Here is a 7,987-nt window from a genome sequence, read left to right on the forward strand (position 1 = left end):
TCTTCCTGATTCAGTTCTGGGAGATTGTACCTTTCTAAGAATGTGTCCATTTCTTCTAGGTTGTCCAGTTTATTGGTGTATAGTTGTTCTTAGTAGTCTCTTATGATACTTTGTATTTCTGTGGTTTCAGTTGTAACTTTTCCTTTTTCATTTCTGATCTTATTGGTTTGGGCCCTCTCCCTTTTTTTCTTGATGAATCTGGCTAAAGGTTTATCAATTTGGTTTATCTTTTCAAAGAACCAGCTTTTAGTTTCATTGAACTTTTCTATTTTTTTTGTCCCTATTCCATTTATTTTTGCTCTGATATTTATTATTTCTTTCCTACTACTAACTTTGGGTTTTGTTTGTTCTTCTTTCTCTAGTTGCTTTAGGTGTAAGGTTAGGTTGTTTATTTGAGCTCTTTCTTGTTTCCCGAGGTAAGCTTGTATTGCTATAAACTTCCCTCATAGAACTGCTTTTGCTGCATCCCATAGGTTTTGAGTTGTCGTGTTTTTGTTTTCATTTGTATCTAGGTATTTTTTAATTTCTTCTTTGATTTCTTCAGTGATCCATTGGTTGTTTAGTAGCATATTGTTTAGCCTCCACGTGTCTGTAGATTTTTGCAGCTTTTTTTCTTGTAGTTGATATCTAGACTTATAGCATTGTGGTCAGAAAAGATGCTTGATATAATTTCAGTTTCTTAAATTTACTGAGGCTTGATTTTTGGCCTAGTATGTAATCGATCCTGGAGAATATTCCATGTGCACTTGAAAAGAATGTGTATTCCACTGCTTTTGGATGGAATGCTCTATATATATATATCCATTAAGTCCGCTTAGTTTAATGTTTTATGCCTGTGTTTCCTTATTGATTTTTTGTCTGGATGATCTGTTCATTGATATGTGTGGTGTTAAAGTCTTGTAATATTAAAAATAATAATAATAATAAAGTCCTGTACTATTATTGTGTTACTGTCAATTTCTCTTTTTATGTCTGTTAATATGTGTCTTATATATTGAGGTGCTCTTATGTTTGGTGCATATGTATTTCTAATTGTTATAACTTTTTCTTGGATTGATCCCTTGATCATTATGTAGTGTCCTTCTTTGTCTCTTGTAAGAGTCTTTATTTTAAAGTCTATTTTATTTTAGTTTAGTTTTTAAAGTTTATTTTATTTTAGTCTATTTTGTCTGCTATAAGTATTGCTACCCTGGCTTTCTTTTGATTTCCATTTGCATGGAATACCTTTTCCATCCCCTCACCTTCAGTCTGTATGTGTCTCTAGATCTGATGTTAATCTCTTGTAGGCAACTTATACACAGAGTTTTCTTTTTTTATCCATTCAACCACTCTTTGTCTTTTAGTTAGAGCATTTAGTCCATTTAAATTTTAAGTAATTATCAATATGTATGTTCTTATTGCCATTTTGTTAACTGCTTTGGATTTGTGTTTGTAGGTCTTTTTTTCCCCTTTCTTCTTCTTTTGTTCTTTTCTCTCCTGATCTGGTGACTATCTTAGTGTTATGTTTGGTTTCCTTTTTCTCTTCTATATGTATATTTATTGTAGATTTTTGGTGTGCAGTTACCATGAGATTTTTGTATAGCAGTCTATATATATACATGTATACATATATATAGACTCTCTCTCCCCCAGCTCTCTCTCTCTTCCTCTCTCTCTCTCTCTCTCTATATATATATATATATCATATATATGAGATTAATATATATATATGAGATTGTTTTAAGTTGTTGATCTCTTACTTTCAAAAGCACTTTTAAATCCCTGCATTTGTACTTTCCTCCCCTCATGATTACTGTTTTTGATATCATATTTTACTTCCAATTGTTTTGTGTACCCCTTAACTGCTTATTGTGGATATAGATGATTTTACTACTTTTGTCCTTTAACCTCCCTACTAGCTTTGTGTGTGGATGATTTCCTGCCTTTACTGTATGTTTTCCTTTACCAGTGAGCTTTTTTATTTTGTAATTTTATTATTTCTAGTTGTGGCTTTTTCTTTTTCACCTCAAGAAGTTAACATTTATTGTAAAGCTGGTTTGGTGATATTGAACACTTTTAGCTTTTGCTTGTCTATAAAGCTTTTGATTTCTCCATCAAATCTGAAAGAGAATATACTTACCTGACAAGGGAGATACCATGATCATGAAGGTGGTTTTCCCAGGGCAAGGCTTAACCATTGTACTCCAGATGTGCTGACCCTTGCAAGTTCCCCAAATGTGGGAAAATTGACTGCATAATTTGTGGTAGTGGGGGACTGCATTCACACTCTCCCCTGGTTAAAAAAAAAAAATGTGAAACAGAGCCTTGCTGGGTAGAGTAGTCTTGGTTGTAAGTTTTTCTCTTTCATCACTTTAAATAAATTGTTCCATTCCTTTCCGGCCTGCAGGCTTTCTCCTGAAAAATCAGCTGATGGCATAATGGGAGTTCCCTTATATGTTAGTTTTTGCTTTTCCCTTGCTGCTTTTAATATTTTCTCTTTACCTTTAGTTTTTGTCATTTTGATTGCATGGAGTCTTGGTGTCTTCCCCTTTGGGTTCAACCTGTACGGGACTCTCTACACTTCACAGACTTGGGTGACTGTATCCTTTCTCAGGTTAGGGAAGTTTTCAGCTTTTATGTCTTCAAATATTTTATCAGGCCCTTTCTCTCTCTCTTGTCCTTCTCAGATCCCTATAACGAGTATATTACTGTGCTTGATGTTGTCCCAGAAGTCTCTTAAACCAGCCTCATTTCTTTTAATTCTTTTTACTATTTAGCAGCAGTGATTTCCACTACTCTGTCTTCCAGCTCACTGATTTGTTACTCTGTATCATTTAGTCTAGTATTGATTCCTTCTAGTGTATTTTTCATTTCAGTTATTGTATTCTTCATCTCTGTTTGGTTGTTCTTTATATTTTCTAACTCTTTGTTAAAAACTTCTAGCTTCTTGCTCTGTGCATCCATTCTCCTCCTGAGTTCTTTGATCATCTTTACAATCATTAATCTGAACTCTTTCTCAGGTAGATTGCCTATCTTCACTTCACTTAGTTCTTCTTCTGGGGTTTTATCTTGTTCCTTCATCTGAAACATATTCCTCTGCCACCCCATTTTGTCTAAGTTGTTATTTGTATTCTTATGTTTGTAGTAAATTAGTTGTTTTTTGACTTTGGAGGGGTGGTCCTCTGTAGGAGGCATCCTATGCATCTCAGCCCTGGTGGGTGAGGCTGGTTTAGAGGCTTTTGCAGGCTTCCTGGAGAGAAGGGTTAGGGCCTGCCCACTGGTGGGTGGAGCTGGGCTTTGGTCCCTCTGGTGGGCAAGGCCATGTCTAGGGTCATGTCTAGAGGTGGCTGTAGGTTCAGGAAGTCTTTAGGCAGGCTGTCTGCTGGCACATCCCCACCCAGTTAGTTGTTTGGCCTGAGGTTTCCCACCACTGGTGCCTGCAGGCTGTTGGGTAGGGTCAGGTCTTGGTGATAATGAGCCACCGAGATGGCAGCCACCAGCAGCAGTGTTCATGTGGTTTAATGTTCCCAAATATGTCTGCCACAAATGTCTATGTCCCCAGGGTGAGCCACAGCCACCCGACTGCCACTCCAGGAGACTCTCCAAGACCAGCAGGTAGGTCTGGCCTAGGCTCCTGTCAAATTACTGCTTTTACCCTGAGTCCTGGCACATGTGAGAGTTTGTGTGTGCAGTGTAAGAGTGAAGTTTCTATTTCCCTTAGTCCTGTGGGGCTCCTGAAATTAAGCCCTGCTGGCCTTCAAAGCCAAATACTCTGGGGACTCATCTTCCTCGTGCCAGACCCCTGAGCTGGGGAGCCTCACATGGGGAGGCTCTCATTCCTGTGGGAGAATCTCTGCAATATAATTATTCTCTATTTTGTGGGTCACCCACCTGACAAGTATGGGATTTGATTATATTGCAAGTTCGCCCCTCATCCCTGTCTCATTGTGGTTCCTTCTTTACGTCTTTAGATGTAGAAGATATTTTCTTGTAGGTTCCAGTCTTTTTCATCAATGGTTGTTCAGAAAATTGTGATTTTTGTGTGCCCATGAGAGGAGGTGAGCTCTGAGTCTTTCTACTCCGCCATCTTGGCCACCCTTCCTAGATAACACTCTTAAAGAAACTGCCTTCTGCTTTAAGCCTGAAGCACTAGGTGCTAGGTTTCAGCTCCCTTATGTTCCCTGGGTCTTGATTTCACATGATTAGACTTCATAATTTGTGTTTAATATTCTATTATAGCTACTTCTTTGCTTTATTAAAGATGAGCGGGGTTTTTTCCCTGTATTTTCATTCTTTGTAATTCAAATTGGATTTTAGAAATGGGATATAGAAAAATGCCTTAATTGTATCATATGGGTATTTAGTCTTTAGATGTTTTAAAACTAGGGAATAATAAAAACAAAATGCAGGGTAGTGGCTACTTCTGTATGGTGTCAGGGGAATGGGACTGAGAAAGAGTATGAAAGATGATGCAGCGGTATAAATAATACTCTAGTTTTTAAGTTAGCAGCTGGGTTCCCAACTTTTCATCTTGTTGTTATGCTTCATTACTTACTTTATTTTGCATGTATTTTAAAAATCAACTATTATATAATTTAAAAATTAATCATGCATGACTTGTCCCTTCCAAAGTAAAGGATTAATTAGATAGAGATTCACTGCTGAAGAAAGAGGAAAAACCATTACCAGCTGAAAGTACAAATCTTCCTTGACTTACAATGGGGTTACAACCCAATAAACCAACTGTAAATTGAAAATATTGTAAGTTGAAAATACCTTTAATACACCTAACTTACAGAACATCATAGCTTAGCCTGTCTACCTTAAGCATGCTCAGACATTTACATTAGCCTATAGTTGGGCAAAATCATCTAACACAGGCTTATTTTATAATACAGTGTGCACTATCTCAAATAATTTATTGAATGCTGTACTGAAAGTGAAAAACTGAGTGAAACTTCTACTGAAAGCATATCAATTTTACACCACTGTAAAGTCAAAAAATCCTAGGTCAAACCATTGTAAGCCAGAGACTGTTTATCCCAGTACCGTGTCTTTATACAATGTCTAAGACTGTCCTGAGTTAACTGTAGTGCTGAACTCCATAAAGGCCACCCTGGAGAGGACAGTGCTGTCATCTTTCCCCTTCCATTATGTTGGCTTTCTGCTCTCTTTAATCATCAGGATTTTGGCTCCTTTATATTATTTAGTAGTTGCAACCAAAGAACCAGGAAACAGTAAGAAAAATCAAGTATTACATAAAGACAACTGGGAATTATAGATTCAAGTATTGCTATTTCTCTCAGGATATTGATGTTCCCTCCAGACACTGCTCCATTATCTTTTGTGTTCTGGTGTTGCTGCTGACAAGTTCAATGCTATTTTGATTCTTAATTGTTTGTTTGGAAACCATTTCTTCCTCAAGTGTTGCAACGATGCATGCTGGTGCCGGGCACACTGGTGTTCAGGTGTGCCTTTAGCTTAGGAACTCATATCCTTCAGTCTTGAGAAATTTCTTGAATCGTTGATTTCATTATTTCCTCTCTTCTGTTTAATATGTTTCTTCCTTCTTTTGGAATTTCTATTCTTCAGCTGTTGGATGTCTCAGAAAATCTTCTCAATTTCTGGTCTCTTACATTTTGTCTTCTTTATGTTCCGCTGTCTTAGAGAGTTCCTGTGCTCTATCTTTCATTCCTTCTATCTTTCAATTTTGTTGTCACACTTTTAACTTCTAAGAGCTCTTTTTGTACTTTGAATATCTTCTTCTTTTTCATCTTTATTTTTTAATAGTATCTCTTTATGTGTTTCATGCATTCATTAACTTTACCTCTCAGAGGATATTAATGGTAGCCACCTTTGAAGTTTCTGTCCTTCCGACTAGCAGGACACCTCCTATAGCATGTGTAGGCATATTGGTTGTAGGCTCACTCTAGGTTATCCTGGCCAGGTCACTACCTTAGGGAAGCAGTTATCCAATTTTTTGGTATCAGAATCTCTTTACCCTTGTGAATATAATTGAGAATCCCAATGAGATTTTCAGAAGAATAGGGAGTGGAGGAGAAAAGATAAATTGTTTCAGCAGAAGACTAGACTCAAGAGGAGTCCAGCCCAATGCAACAACAGAAAGTATGGATGAAGTGTAGAGTACAAGGTTGAGAATGACAGGAAATTGGAGACATGGGCAAAACCCACACATTTCCAGATCCTGCAATACAAGTTAAGGAACTAAGACCTCAGGAAGAATCCTGGAAGGGTTTTCATCTGGGGAGTGATATAATTTAAAACTAGCCTTTTTGGAAATCCCTTCTGCCTGCAGTATGGAAATAAAATAGAAAAGGAACAAGCCTGGAAACAGCAAGATTAGATTAGGGGCTCTGGAAGTAGTCCAGGGAAGATATAACATGGCCTTGAATAGGGCAGCTAACAAGAGGGTTGGAGAGAAGTGAAGAGATTTGTGAGATATTTAGAAGATGGAATCATCACAACTGGGTGACAGATTAGATGGAAGGAGGAGGTGGGTGAGACACCGAGATGAGTCAAGGATCATCCCCAGACTTTTGTCTTGAGCAAATGAGTAAGTTACGACTTTTCACTGAAATATGGAAGGAACACATTTAAGAGTAGCCATTTATTTATTTATACATGAATTTGTTCATTATGTCAAATTATCTGAGCCAAATTACTCTGGATTCCGAATCCCTATTATTACTTAGTAAATAATAATTAATATTTATTAAACTCTTATTCAAGCCCCCTCTCTCTCTCTCTCTCTCTCTCACACACACACACACACACATATATATATATATATATATTCATTTATTCCTCATAAGACACTTCTGAATTAAGGACTATTATTATTCTTATTTTATGCTTCTTAAAAAGAGGCACAGACTGGTTAAGTAGACTTCCCGAGGACCCACAGCTTAGTGTCGGTGCAGGGAAGAGAAGAATCTGACTCTAGACAGCACTGGTAACCACTAGACTGTACTGTCCAGTGGTGTGTACGTGTGTGTGTTTTCCTAACAAGTCTTGGGGTTAGAGGCAAATAAATTAATTGTGGAACCCATTTTCTCCACTGATAACTTAATATTTTCTATTCCCATTTATTCAATCTTTATTTATTGAGTAACCTTGTATTTATCAGGCCTTGAGTTGATAAAAATTCACATATGAAAAATCTAATTCGTGCCCTCAAATTAGTGAGGAAACAGGTGAAAGGACAATGACAACACAGTGTGACAAGGTGGCTCAGCGGCCATGGGAGCACAGAGGCAGAACTCCTAAGTCGACTGGACTGGGGCGTGCGTGTATGTATATCCTGAAGGAGACATGGGGAGAGCTGTCCTAGTGCTGGGTTAAGAGTCACACACGTGAAGAAAGAAGAAGGAGACACTTGAAGATGGAGCCACCTGTACAAAGAGGCAACTGAGAATCAGGTGCATTTGGGAAACTACACGTTGTACTGTTTAGACCTTCTCAACCTCCTTCAGTCCTAACACTCACAAAAATTTGAAGATGTTAGTATGGCACCCGAGGGTATGAGGCTGCCTGTAGGTCAACAGATATACGGGTCAGAACTCAAGGCAATTCTAAGATGCACGGTACTCTGCAGCGTCATGACTGCTACCTTTTCAAAAGAATCAATACGCACATTGCCAAAGGCTCAGAACAAATGACAGAATTTGGGCAAAGAAGTGGAGCAATAAATAATTATTTGTTTGTATATACAAGCATAAGATGCTCTCACTTAAGGCAAAACTAAACATTGGTTTTATTTGGAAAGAGAAAATAAGTAGCTGGAGGGATGATGTAGGGAGAACACTTGTTATGATCTCTCCTTTCTTCCATTTTGAATTTTGATTGGTGGGAAATATGACTTATCCTCATATATAAACACAAAATTCACACTTTGCCAGGTTGGTGGGTTATAAGGAGCAGAGAATAATTATTTGTTTAATTATATTACAAACAAGGGCTCTTGTGCTATTTTATGTCCTCTGACTGT

General features: G+C 37.6%; 1 non-coding gene across 1 annotated transcript; it reads left to right on the forward strand.

Moving 5' to 3' along the window:
- Positions 1 to 2,111: 2,111 nt before the first annotated feature.
- On the forward strand, positions 2,112 to 2,275 carry LOC114902181. Its single transcript, XR_003795405.1, has one exon. It is a non-coding gene; the product is annotated as a U1 spliceosomal RNA (small nuclear RNA).
- The last annotated feature ends 5,712 nt before the right edge of the window (positions 2,276 to 7,987 follow it).

Source organism: Monodon monoceros, unplaced genomic scaffold (assembly GCF_005190385.1).
Source record: "Monodon monoceros isolate NGI ecotype Baffin Bay Population unplaced genomic scaffold, NGI_Narwhal_1 Super_Scaffold_2, whole genome shotgun sequence".
Classification (NCBI taxonomy): Eukaryota; Metazoa; Chordata; class Mammalia; order Artiodactyla; family Monodontidae; genus Monodon; species Monodon monoceros.